Source organism: Mugil cephalus, chromosome 2 (assembly GCF_022458985.1).
Source record: "Mugil cephalus isolate CIBA_MC_2020 chromosome 2, CIBA_Mcephalus_1.1, whole genome shotgun sequence".
NCBI lineage: Eukaryota > Metazoa > Chordata > Actinopteri > Mugiliformes > Mugilidae > Mugil > Mugil cephalus.
This window is the reverse complement of record NC_061771.1, coordinates 34,107,785-34,122,083: the sequence shown is the minus strand read 5'-3', so window position 1 is coordinate 34,122,083 and position 14,299 is coordinate 34,107,785.

Here is a 14,299-nt window from a genome sequence, read left to right as displayed (position 1 = left end):
TCTGGATCCAGATGTGACTCTTCAGCTCTAATCACAAACATTCATTGACTTCAACAACTAACTGGACGTTTTCTACACGTTCTGCTACAAACACTTGGAGACAAGGAAACAGAAAATATGAACTAGGACAGGACATTTACAGATTGATGGAGGAACATGAATTAGATTCAGTTGGTGATAAAACATATCAGATCTACAACAGTAACAGACAGTGAACTGACCTCAGAGTCTCCAGTCTACAGTCTGGACTCTCCAGAAGATCAAGAAGCTGCTTCACTCCTGAATCCTTCAGGTTGTTGATACTCAGGTCCAGATGTTTCAGATGGGAGGGGTTGGACTTCAGAGCTGGTCCCAGAGAATCACAGCTGATCTCTGACAAACTGCAGCTCCACAATCTGAATAAAGAATAAAAGATGTGAGTTTACAAAGTTCCTGTTGAAATCATCCAGAGTTTCATCATGTGTTCAGAGCTGAAGGTTCAGAATGAACAAGTTTAAAACCTGGAAACTCCAAACAGGTGAATCCAGCAGGATTTTCTCTTCTTGGGACCATTCTCTGTAAACCCTAGAGATGGTTTTGTTAGTTCAAATCCCAATAGGTCATAGTTTCTGAAATACTCAGACCAGCCTGTCTTGCTCCAACAACCAGACCACGTTCAAAGTCTCTTAAAATCCTCTTTCTTCCTCATTCTGATGCTCGTTTGAACTTCAACAAGTTGTCTTGATCAACTCTAACATGAATAAATGCATTGATAAGCAGTCGTGTGATTGGCTGATTAGCTATTTGTTTTAACAAGCCATTGAACAGGTTGTACCTAATAAAGAGGCCAGTGAGTGATATCACACTGATAATAGACTGAAGTGGATTTTATATATTACATTTATTCTATTTGTTTCTAGTGTCTATTTTATATCTATGTTTAAGGTGAGAGAGAAACAGCTTTTTGATTCTACTCTATGACAATATAGAGAAGTGACAATAAAAACCTTTGAAATCTAAAACTCTTGAATCCTGACTAAAATCAAATATAGTAGTATTAGAGTCACAGTTTTCAGAGGACAAGGTGACGTCTTCAATCCAAAGATTCAGTTTAAAATGAGAGAAACCAGAGAAAAGAAGAAAGTCATTAGAAAGTGGAAGCAGCACATGTTTGCTACTGCTCCCTGATCAATGACTCCAACAACCAATCAGCTGATTGATCAGCTCCATCTTTCATCAGCAGCAAAATGAAATTTTGAATATTTCAGCTTCTAGACCATCACATGGTTCATCCAAGTGTTGGAGCAAACAGAGACTGAATATTAGTTACTGCTTCATAAATAAAAGAAAACTGATTGAATCAGAGTTGACTGACCTCAGAGTCTCCAGTCTACAGTCTGGACTCTCCAGAAAAACACACAGCTGCTTCACTCCTGAATCCTTCAGGTTGTTGTTAGTCAGGTCCAGATGTTTCAGATGGGAGGGGTTGGACTTCAGAGCTGAGACCAAGAAAATCACAGCTGATCTCTGACAACCTGCAGCTCATCAACCTGAATAAAGAATAAAAGTATATGAGTTTAATACTGTGTTGCTGCCACACTAGACCAGGTCTCCTCTGTAAAATAGATCTCTGATGTCAATGAGACAAACCTGGTTAAATAAAAAATAAAAACCACGAAGTTCATTGTTCTCTATCAGTGACACTTTAGAGACTAAACTATTTCAATACATGACCACTTCATCGATATCATCAAAGAAAGGCCAGTAACTGATGTGAGTTTTATTTTAAAATTGTCCAAAGTTTAGAGTCACCACAACTTTAACCATCATATTCATCTCAGCACACAAGAAAACATTGAGTCTGACCTCAGAGTCTCCAGTCTACAGTCTGCACTCTCCAGAAACCACACAGCTGCTTCACTCCTGAATCCTTCAGGTTGTTGTTACTCAGTCCAGATGTTTCAGATGGGAGGGGTTGGACTTCAGAGCTGGTCCCAGAGAATCACAGCTGATCTCTGACAAACTGCAGCTCATCAACCTGAATAAAAAATAAAAGATGTGAGTTTACAAAGTTCCTGTTGAAATCATCCAGAGTTTCATCATGTGTTCAGAGCTGAAGGTTCAGAATGAACAAGTTTAAAACCTGGAAAATCCAAACAGGTGAATCCAACAGGAAGCAGCTTCAAACAGTCAAATAGAAGAAGAGAAGAAGAACTCTCATTAATATTAATGACAACATGCTGCTGCTTCAATGAAGACGTGGCTCCATCTCTACAAGCACAACTAAAAACCCTCAGACATTTATTTCACTTTCTACTCAAAGTTCAGAGAAGCTCAGATGAAAACGGGACATTTCAAATTTAAAATCTGATTTTAAATGATTGAAGCCTCTGTTTGGATAAAGTAGATTTTTCATATATAATCAACATGTAAATCCAATCCCTGATCAAGAAAACTTCGTCAGTTGAAACAAATGTGAGTTCAGAGGATCTTCTGGGTCCCACTGATAATCAGATGTTTTCAGGTTTTAAAGTGCAGCAGTAGAGTCATGATACTGAGTTTAGGACTTTTCTGTTATTAGTTTTTCCTGGGGACCCTTCTCTCTTCCACCATAATAAAAATAAAAACCATCATCAGCTAGTACAGAACATCCAGGCCAGTCCTCCTTGAATCTCTGGAGTCTCCTTGTGGAAACCCTCCAGGAGGAGATGCCAGTGTTGAGCCTCACCTCTGCTGTCCTGCCTCCTGTTGATAGCCTCACTGTCAGGCCTTTAAAGAACTAATCCCTCTCCTTACATCATTCTTTAACTGGATTCTTAAAGATGAGGAAGAAGATCAGCCATCCTCATAGAAAGAGAATAATCATTTATCCCCAAAAAGGGAATGTTTTCAGAAAACCGTAGCGATGTCAGGCCCATACCTATTCTCTATGTAGACTACAAGATACACATCTATTATAGCAAAGAGATATGAGACATTTATGACAGACCAGACTGGTTTTATTGTAGGACTCTAAACACAAGACAATATTAAGAGGACTCTGTAAATAATCAGCTCCATCCAAACAACAGACCAGAGCTATTTTGACGAGTCTTGATGTTTTTGATAGAATACATTGGAGCTTCTTGTATCTCAGACTGAATTTTAAATCCATTCAAACTATTTATTCAAAGCCTCCCAACTAGAATAAGAATCAATGGCATTCATGTCTTCTGCCTCCTGATCTGGAGGCTCCTTCTCTTTTCTTTGTTTCTGGTGTTTAATTACAGGAGTGGAGTCAGGTGAGAGGAGTAGTTCACCAGCTGTTAGTGACTCAATCAACTCCACTATTTCTTCCAGGCTTCCCTCCATCTCATCACCACATCAGTAGACATGTTCAGACATCAGTGTTTTGTGAATTTCAGTCCTAATCATTTCTTTATCTTGTAGTAGTTAGAACCTGTTCTTCTCATCCTGCTCTGTAGATACTTTCTGTCTGTTTTACCTCTGCCTGGTTTTAGACCTGAAAGAAGAACTTTGTGTTCAGCATCTTTTAAAAGAACAATCACCAGCTGAATCCTTTGAATAAAGGCAACTGGACTTGTAGAAATTTCTTGAAGACATTTTTCCACTCATCCAAGTAGCTTCTTCAGTTTTGATAGACTAGTGGGAAATTTATGGAGTAAGATAGATATCAAAAAGATGTGTGCATGATTCTAACCATTAGTATTCGTAATGTTAAACATTTGTATGTCAATAAAGTTGTTGTACACAAAAATGATTCTGTCATATGCGTGAGTCTGAGAAAGTGTTGGGATTGTTTTTATGCGAGTATGAATCTAAAAGCTGTGAGTGGGAACTCAATTTCCTGGACTTGAACTCCATATGGTTCCTCATGCACAGCATCAAACATCTCCCAGTCAGTTCCAAAGAGCTCCATGTTCAACATTATGTCTCAAATTAATTATTTTATATTTTGCAAGTCTGTGATAATTAACTAGCACAAGCCAACTTCTAATGCTAATACTAGCACTAACTTAGCGTCACCGGCATGTTGTTCGCTTTCAAGCTAAAGCAGGAAATCTGCAAGTCCATGAACTGTATATTATTTAAAACAGTACAATTAAATAAATATTGTTTATACACGTTATTGACTTTACCTGTGATGCTTCACCTGAGCCGGAAGCTCCACCCGGGTCCACCGCGACAAGCCGTCTTTGGCTTCGCGCATGCGTGTTTTGGAGGAATCGCGGTTCGATTATTTTCCCCTGTGACCTGCCTGTGACCTACGTGACGTCATTTCAACACTTTTCTAATCGTACCCACAAACTTGAATTCTTGTTCACAGTGAAGACTTCGTAGTCGTAGAAATTAGAGTTGTATTCACAAGACTTTTCACTCACAGCTTTTAGATTCATACGCACATAAAAACAATCCTAAGCCAAACAATTTCTCAGACTTACGCATATGACAGCAGAATTTTGTGTACAACAACTTTATAGACATACAAATGTTTAACATTACGAATAGGAATGGTTAGAATCGTGCACACACATCTTTTTGATAGCTGTCTTACTCCATAGAATTGAGGTTTAAATCTATCCTCGTTAGAGCTCCATTCATAGGGTAAGTAGCCCAGGCACACAGTTCCCCCTTACAACGATAGGTAACTACCAGCCATTATGGAAATGATGACCCTAGTTTCTTGTCTAACAAGTTTCTGATGGGTGTACCCACAGAGTTTTTTCCTATTTAAACCTCAATTTCCCACTAGTCTGTCAGAACTGAAGAAGGTACTTGGATGAAGAAATTTCCACAAGTCCAGTCGACCTTTTTCAACACCTTTTGGATGTTTAGCGAATGAGCTGTAACTCTGGTAAAGACTCTTTGGTTATATATCCCATAACTCTCTTAAATTCTCGTCACTTTGAGGAAGTTGGACTTCAAATGAACTGGTTGCATGACCTCCTGCATCATCTCCAGGGAAACAACAAAAAAGTGTTTCCACTGCACTTTCATATCGATACATCTGAAAAAGCACCTCATGAGAGCGTAAAAAGGTTTTAGCTTTAGATAACTGGGAGGATTTTATAAATGAAAGGTGTTTCCCATCACCAGGTTTTATTGTGATATTTGGGTATCACACATTTCTAGGGATAATGGACTCTACTCATCTGTTCATACACATTCACACCAGCACCAACCACTGGGAACAACTCAGGGTTCAGTGTCTTGCTCAAGGACACTTGGGCATGTGGTCCATGTATCAGGGATGAACCACTAACCCTGTCACGGCCGCCCTGAGGCTATATGACAGAATGAGGAAATTAACGGCATTAATAAAACCTGCTAATTTGCTGATGAAATCATATTATTGGAGAGTCCCAATACAAAGCTTTACCCATTTAACACCTTCACCTTAAATGTGAATGAAACACAGATTTAAATTCAATTCTATCAAGAAATCCAGAGAATGTAAAACTGAAATGGGTTTTTCAAACTAACCATTTATTTTAAAAGTTGTGGCAAAAACTATGGAGCAAAGTGGAAACATATTGAGATGACTGTAGCAGACATGCCAGTCCAAAATTGGTAACATTAAACTATTAAATCCATCATAAGATCCAACAGACCCAATAATATCCTACATGCTTAATATTTGTCTTGATCTAATGAACCTGTACTAATTACAGAGGGAATGATGAACTGGTTTGATTATGACCATAAAATTTAACTAGCAAACGTTCAGAAGTTGGAATCTATAGAAATGTTAAAGGACAAGTTGACATGTTCAAGTGTGTCTTCCAACAACAGTCACATGTCATATGGACTGATCCCAGAGTTGTTGAGATTCCTGCTGTCCACACTGACTGTGAAGTGGTCTCTTCCGAACACAACTCCACTGTTGAGCTGACACTAATATGAAGCTTCAGCAGTCTGACTGACACTAATCAAAGTTCCTCTTTGAGTTCCTGTCCCTCCACTGCAGCTCAGCAGGAAACACTGGAAACACAAACTGATACTGACTGGATGTGCTGAAGAACAAGATGAGTTGAAGATCAACACAACACAACAACACTGTGGATGTTGTCCTCCATCTGGTCTGATTGGAGTCAGACTATAAGGGGATTTGTCCACAGACAGTATGGACAGAAAGAATGATTAGTGACACCAAGAACTCTGTTAATGTCAACACATGTGAAGACTGGACTTGATGTGGTTTGTGACCAGACCCACTACTGATGACTGAGGAGATACCTGCTGATGTTCAGGAACATGATGCTCCTTCATTTCAAATCTTTGTGCTCCTTTTCTATCTGACAGTCCTGACAAGAGAACTCATCTAAACTGGATCTCCATTCTTCAGAAGCCTGAGAAGAAAAGAAATGAAAACTGACCTCAGAGTCTCCAGTTCACAGTTTGGACCCTCCAGTCCAGCAGACAGATGCTTCACTCCTGAATTCTTCAGGTTGTTTCTAACTCAGGTCCAGATGTTTCAGATTAGAGGACTGGGAGCTGAGAACTGAAGACAGAGCTTCACAGCTTCTCTCTGAGAGGTTACAGTCACTCAGTCTGAAGAGACAATGACAGAAAACCCTTTAACTTTGTGACCAGTTGACAGGTTGATGTGTATTTATTGATGATGAACTTACAGAGCTTTGTTGGAGGCTTTGACCACTGGCAGCAGCTTCAGAAGAGCCTCCTCTGAAGCAGAGTATTTCTTCAGGGCAAACTCATCCAGATCTTTTCCTGATGACAGTAAGATGAAGACCACAGCTGACCACTGAGCAGAAGACAGTTTATCTGTGGAGAGACGTCCTGATCTCAGGGACTGTTGGACCTCCTCCACTAGAGAACCATCATTTAGTTCATTCAGACAGTGGAACAGATTGATTCTTCTCTCTGCAGACACATTCTCACTGATCTTCTCCTTGATGTACTGGACTGTTCCCAGATTGGTCTGTGATCTACTTCCTGTCTGAGTCAGCAGGCCTCGTAGGAGAGTCTGATTGGTCTGCAGTGAAAGACCCAGGAGGAAGCGGAGGAACAAGTCCAGGTATCCATTTGGACTCTGTAATGCCTTGTCCACAGCACACTGATGGAGATGTGTTAGATTTTTAAGTAGTTTAGACCACAGAGATGTAGTTTGTTGTTCTTCCATCAGGTTGACACCAGAGTTGATGAAGGTCAGATGGACATGAAGAGCAGCCAGAAACTCCTGAACGCTCAGATGGACGAAGCAGAACACCTTGTCCTGGTACAGGCCTCTCTCCTCTTTAAAGATCTGTGTGAACACTCCTGAGTACACTGAGGCTGCTCTGATATCGATGCCACACTCTGTCAGGTCTGATTCATAGAAGATCAGTTTCCTTTCAGCAGCTGATCAAAAGCCAGTTTTCCCAGAGACTCAATCATCTTCCTGCTCTCTGGACTCCAGTGTGGATCTGTCTCAGCTCCTCCATCATACTTGACCTTCTTGACTTTGGCCTGAACCACCAGGAAGTGGATGTACATCTCAGTCAGGGTCTTGGGCAGCTCTCCTCCCTCTCTGGTTTCCAACACATCCTCCAGAACTGTAGCAGTGATCCAGCAGAAGACTGGGATGTGACACATGATGTGGAGGCTTCGTGATGTCTTGATGTGGGAGATGATGCTGCTGGCCTGCTCCTCATCTCTGAACCTCCTCCTGAAGTACTCCTCCTTCTGGGGGTCAGTGAAGCCTCTGACCTCTGTCACCATGTCAACACACACTCAGGAGGGATCTGATTGGCTGCTGCAGGTCGTGTGGTTATCCAGAGGCGAGCAGAGGGAAGCAGTTTCCCCCTGATGAGGTTTGTCAGCAGCACATCCACTGAGGTGGACTCTGTAACATCAGTCAGGATCTCAGTGCTGTGAAAGTCCAGAGGAGGTCGACACTCATCCAGACCGTCAAAGATGAACACAACCTGGAAGTCTTCAAAGCTGCAGATTCCTGCTTCTTTGGTTTCAGTGAAGAAGTGATGAACAAGTTCCACCAAGCTGAACTTTCTCCTTTTCACCACATTCAGCTCTCTGAAAGTCAATGGAAATATGAAGAGGATGTCCTGGTTGGCTTTGTCTTCAGCCCAGTCCAGAGTGAACTTCTGTGTTAAGACTGTTTTCCCCCAAAGCCAGCCACTCCCTTTGTCATCACTCTTCTGATTGGTCCATGTCTTCCAGGTTTAGGCTTTAAAGAGGTTTTTTCTTGTCTGATGCATGTTTCTGGTCTGTGTGGTTTCCTGGATGCTGTTTCAATCTGTCTGACCTCATGTTTCATCATTGACCTCTGCAGCCCCTCCCTCTGTGATGTAGAGCTCTGTGTAGATCTCATTCAGAAGGGTTGAGTTTCCCAGCTTTAGCAATCCCCTCAAACACACACTGGAACTTCTCCTTCAGACCAGATTTAACTTTACGTCCACAAACTGAAGATTCACGAGCTGCAAGTCCTGAATGAACAAACAACAAATAAGATGAAAAAATAAACTCTCCAGTAAATATTCCAACATGTCATTGCTCTAAAGATTGAGTGTGTGAATATATCTTGGTTCATCTCTTGAGACATTAGTAAATGTCTCATTTCTCCAGCAGCTTCAAATTTTAGAGAAATCCTCTTACTGCTCTGCAGACAGTCAGCCAGCTCCTCCTGCTTCATTCTCCTCAGGAAGTTCACTGTTATCTTCACTAATAAATCTCTGCTGCTCCTCCTCTGCTCTTCATCCTCACCCTCCAACACCTCCTCATCCTCCCTCTGACTCTCTGAGCATTCTGGGTAATCTGGACTCACAACCTTCTGGATCTTCTTCAGCTCGTTTCTTATAAAAGTGATGATGTTGTCCCCCCAGCAGCTGGGAAAAGAAGACAATATGAATGACACAAGTAGACTGAAACCATGGAGACAAACATCAGATCCATGTTGGACACACTGACAATCCACTGGTCTACAAAGAGCAGCATGGACATGATGGAAAGTAGTTGTTGTACATGTACAGACCAGAAAGATGGAGTCCAGCTGTGTCTGATGCTGCTGGGTAGACTGACCACTGAGAACCTCTGAGCTCTGCTGGTGGACTCTGTGGACCAATCATCAACAATTAGCTCTCATCATGTCTGTCCACACAGAGACAAACACATTCACACAGTCACAGACACAGTTTGTCTTGCTTTTGGTTTACTGGATTATCCTGCCACACTCTGCAGCTCTTTTTGTTTCCTTCGTCCTTAATAAACTATGACTTAGTTTATCATCAAGTCCTTTGGTTTCTTGTGTGTGTGTCTGGTTTGAGTTCTGTCTTCTGGATACATGTTGTGACACAAAGTTTCTCCCAGTAGCACTGTAGACATAGGTAATGAAGAAAATGTCAAATAGTTCACACCTATCATCACTTGAAATGACTCTGATCAACTCCTATGAAAAACCCTGTTTGTCATCACGTAATCCTATTGGAAAAGATTTGGGGAAAAATATTCTACTGCAACTACATGCCAGAGAAAAGTTGTTTTTCATAGTATTTATTTAAGCACCATTTAAATCATAACTTGATAAACTTTCAACTACTTGTCAAGACTCAACCAACTGGTTCTTTTAAATACAGTCTATGGTTGACGTAAACTTTTAATTCTGATCAATTTGAAATTTCAGTTTAGGATTTATTTTGTAGTTGGGACATTTGGAATAAAAATAGAAATATTTGAAATAGTAATTGGTGTTGTAAGAACTTCAGTAACCTGTTGTCAAAGTGACATAGGATAATATGTTAAATTGTAGCTGTGTGCAGCAATGTGGGTGTCCAAGCACACCGGCCATCAGCCATAAGCCTTGACGAGAAGTTTGGAGTGAATTGGCCACGGACTGGCAGAAATACGAGCTGACTTCCTGGTTGGTGGCTTCACTGGCAATTTTGATTGGCTGTGGTGGCAAACGGATTGGACAATGAAAATGCCACTCAGTAACTTTTTTGCGGCTCGGTCTAAAGATAGTCTGTGCCAATTTTCGTGAGAAATCGGACAAAATTTGTGACCCGTGAAACTTGTTAAAGGTTTTTGACAAAATCCAAAATGGCGGACAAATTCTTGCAAATTTTGCCGGATCCTGAAAGGCGACACTCCACAGTATCAGCAGACATGAAAATTTACTCTGAAATCTTAAAACGTCGAAAGAAAAGAGCAACAACACAATTTGTTAATTACAGCGCCCCTGGTGGCCGAATGACACCAAATTTTTGTTGGGGCCATTTCGGAGGGGGTCCCAAAGAGTCCGACCAAGTTTGGTCTTCAAAAGTCAAAGCGTCGCTGAGATACGAGCAAACTTCCTGTTTGGCGCCGCCACCGATGACAACGATTGGCTAACATGAAAAGTTGGCATGAACTATCAATGGGGCACCCCACAGTACCTGTGGATGTCACCATGTCATTTCAAATATAAACCCATCAAGAGATATGAGCAAATTACAGCGATTACAGCGCCTCCTAGAGGCCAAACGACACCAAATTCATGGTGTCCACTTGGGACCGGGTCAGGACCTATATTGCCAAATGTGATGTCAATATGTCAGACCGTTGCCCAGATATGAGCTCACATCAAAAACGGTGCCTTCGCCGCCACTTTTGATTGGCTGTGGCGGTCGTACAAATGTGAAACTGAGAACGACAATTGGTAATTTCTGTGTGGCTTGCTCTGAAGATAGTCTGTGCCGATTTTCATGGGAATCGGACAAAATTTGCGACCCGTGAAAACTTTTAAAGGTTTTTGTCAAAATCCAAGATGGCGGAAAATCTATCACGACGCATAATGACGTCATAGGGTAGGCTGAACTCAGCACGATCCAAGGATTACAAGGATACCTTGTTTGTAAATTTCGGTTCAAAAGTTACGTACACAAATGTAGGTAAATATAGATTCAAGCAGCAATGAGGGTCCAAGCAGTTATGGACTCCATACAGCAGACCTGGGTATTTTACGGCCCGCGAGCCACATTCGGCCCTTTGGGCATTCCCGTCTGGCCCGCGGTACGTCAGTCATAAGCACAGATGAAGATGAGTATTTATGCTGTGCATGCAATACGACTGTGTTGCTTTTATTTTGAGCCATGATGTATTATTTACGTCATTGCACTGTTAGATCGTTAATTCTTTAAAAAAGTAAGATTGAAACAGCTTCTTGCATCTATTAACCCTCAAAAGCCTGAACAGATCGCTGGCATCCGTCAAAGCGGCCGATTTTGAATTACCGTAAGTCACAGTGGTTTGCGCTATTGATAATATTCATTGTGACTGAACACTGGTTAGTTGTGCTTTTGCCTGGAAGACCTTCGTGACATCTCAAGGGTATAACTAACTTTGTTTTTACAAACAAATTGCAGCAACCTTGCGTCATCATTACCGTAATGGCAGCGTTTTTTCTAGAAGGCGCAACTTGAATATTGTCCATCGGGGAGTTACGGTAATTCAAATACAGCAAGTTTCTCTTTGTGGGCAGACGAACATTCAGGTCTTAAAGAGTTAAACATTTATTGAGCTTTATTGAGATACAGAAAATAATTAATGTAGCTACATGGTCCCTCCTTGATCCACTGAAGTTTTCCAAAGAGAACAAAACATTCCAATGCGTTTTATCCAAAACTACAGATCGATTGTGTTTCATTTTCCTCTTAAACCTACAGCAAAACCCATAAATATAAATAAATATTTACAGAGGATTTTCATGTTTCCGAATAGCGAGTAGCAGCTTATTAACAAATATAATTTACTGCTTTTTGCAATGGGGGAACATTAGTATTGAGCAGAATTACGTTCAAGTTATTGTTTGGTTTGGCCTCCAACACAGTTCAGATTTTTCAAGTGGCCCTCGCAGAAATTAATTGATAATTTCTGCGAGGATAACGCCATGGGGAGATGCAAAAAACCCGGCCGTCAGCGGTTCATATGAAAAGAAATTAGAAAACAGCCGAAATGTGCGGCCTTTGAGTTCCCCCTGTGGGAGAGATGTAAAAAAAATGGGCCAGCAGTGGTTCGTATGAAGAGACAGTTGCAAATATGTGGTCTTTGAGCTCCCCCTAGTGGGGACCCGTTAGTGGCGCTAGTACGTATTGACTGACAACATGTAACTCAGGCAAATTAAATATACAACTGTCTTTGAGCTAGGTGCAAAATTTTACAACTTTTTACCATACGGTTCTATGGGCTGCCATAGACTCCAATGTCCAAAGACGGAAGAATAATAATAACTAGAAAACTCCCTCTGGGAAATTTTGAAGGGGCTACGGGAGCTAATGTCGGGTACCGCCTCTGTCAACATGGGAGTTAGCACACTTTGCCAACATTTCGCACAATTAGCTTATGGTTAGCACAGTTAGCTTACAGTGAGTACAGTTAACCTGCAGTTAGCACAGTTAACTCACATCTAGCACAGTTAGCTTACGGTTAGCATAATTAGCCTACATTTAGCACAGTTAGTGTAGTAGTAGTAGTGTAGTAGTATTTAGTTCAGTCAACCCACATGTCGCACACTTGACCCACAGTGTCACTTAACCCACATTTAGCACGGTTAGCCTTTGGTTAGCACAGTTAGCTTACGGTTAGCACAGTTAGCCTGTGTGTGAGAGAGTAATGCACGCTTTCGTGCGCATTATTGTGCATCCTACTACTCTTCCTGTGTGTATATGTAGCTCTAATAACATAAAGTTACCTGTGTGTTTATGTTCAAGCGCGCTTGCGCGCGCGTGTATGTCACTGTAATCACAAAATTACCAGTGTAGTGAATGTGTGTTGTTGTAAGTTAGCACAGTTAGCCTACATTTAGCACAGTTAGCTTACGGTTAGCACAGTTAGCTGTGTGTGAGAGATTAATGTGTGCTTTCGCGCGCATGTTTGTGTATCCTACTACTCTTCCTGTGTGTATTTGTAACTAATAACATAAAGGTACCTGTGTGTTTGTGTTGGTGTGTGTTGTTGTAACATTAATGTGTGGGACACAGGGATCAGCTGTATTAACAGCAGAGACATCTGATGAATGAACTGGTCTCAGCTGTGGCCCAGAGCTGTGGCTCAGCTGTTGCCGTGGCAACTCACAGTGGTCGTCATGACGACGGAAGGCGCAGAGCCGGGACACAGAAAAGAGATAGATTTCCCTCCTTTTCACTGGTCTCACATATTGGCTTACTGTGATAAAACAGTAGCTCCTATCAGAAAAACAAACAGACCGTGGGCGTCGTAAGACCTTCCTGAAGACTTTGATATGTGTTTTGTCCTTGTAAATATTTTGGACACATTCACGAGTTAAAAACAAACGTCTCTTCTCCTTCTCTCAGAAAATCTTTGCACTGGAGTGAATGGAGAGCAGACAGGTACTTTACCACAAACAGAGGCTCCCAGTTTAAATTGTGGACATCTCACTGCTTTGCTGAGCACATTGTGAGAGACACAACAAGTTTGTCTACGACTGTGGAAAAAATCATGTGTGTAAATTGTGGCCAGGACGAGCGTGGAAAGAGAAAAATTTCAGGCGATTTCACACAAATTCTCTAACTCTAGGTCCCCTATTGTTATCCTGTAATAAAGAACGTAGAATAACACACTTCGCTGCTTGGACCCCAATAATAACACTAACAAAAACAATGGAGTTCCTGCAGCGTTGCTGCTTGGACCCCAATAACCAACAGGCAGTGTCCTCATAGCTACTGCAGCCATGGATTAGGGTTGGGCGGTATCTGAATTTTGATACCTTCATACCGTCTCCACGTTTTACCGCGGTATACGGCATTACCGTGACTAATTAAAAATGACGAAGCACGCGTCAGTTTACACAGACCACCTCGAGTGGGCGTAAGCCAGACACAGTAAAAAGAAAGAGAATCTGGAGGATTTTCAAAATAAATCACCCGTGCAAACTGCCGGTCGTAAAAACAGACAAGAGCGAAACTTATTAACTACGTAGCATATAGCAACACGACACTCACGCAACGCGCCGCGGACGGGCCCAGCAGCATCATCAGGCTGTTGGCTTGTGCCTACACCTTTCAGAAACTGAATACCAAACACTACTGATGAAACAATAACAACATATGTGCACAATATTATCACTTTTATCAGCTTAAGAAGTGCAAATCAACAGTCAAACAGTTAAATTTACCTGACGATCCAGAACAGTTTCTGTGCAGATGTGCGCCCACTACGACAGTGGACATAAAATCATTTTAGGCATTGAATTAATTATATCTTATATTTAATCCTTATCTCCCATATAGTACACTGCAATTTTTTTGATGAGTGTAATGATGATTTGAAACTGATACCGTTGCTTTTGAAGACACCGCGGTATACTTAT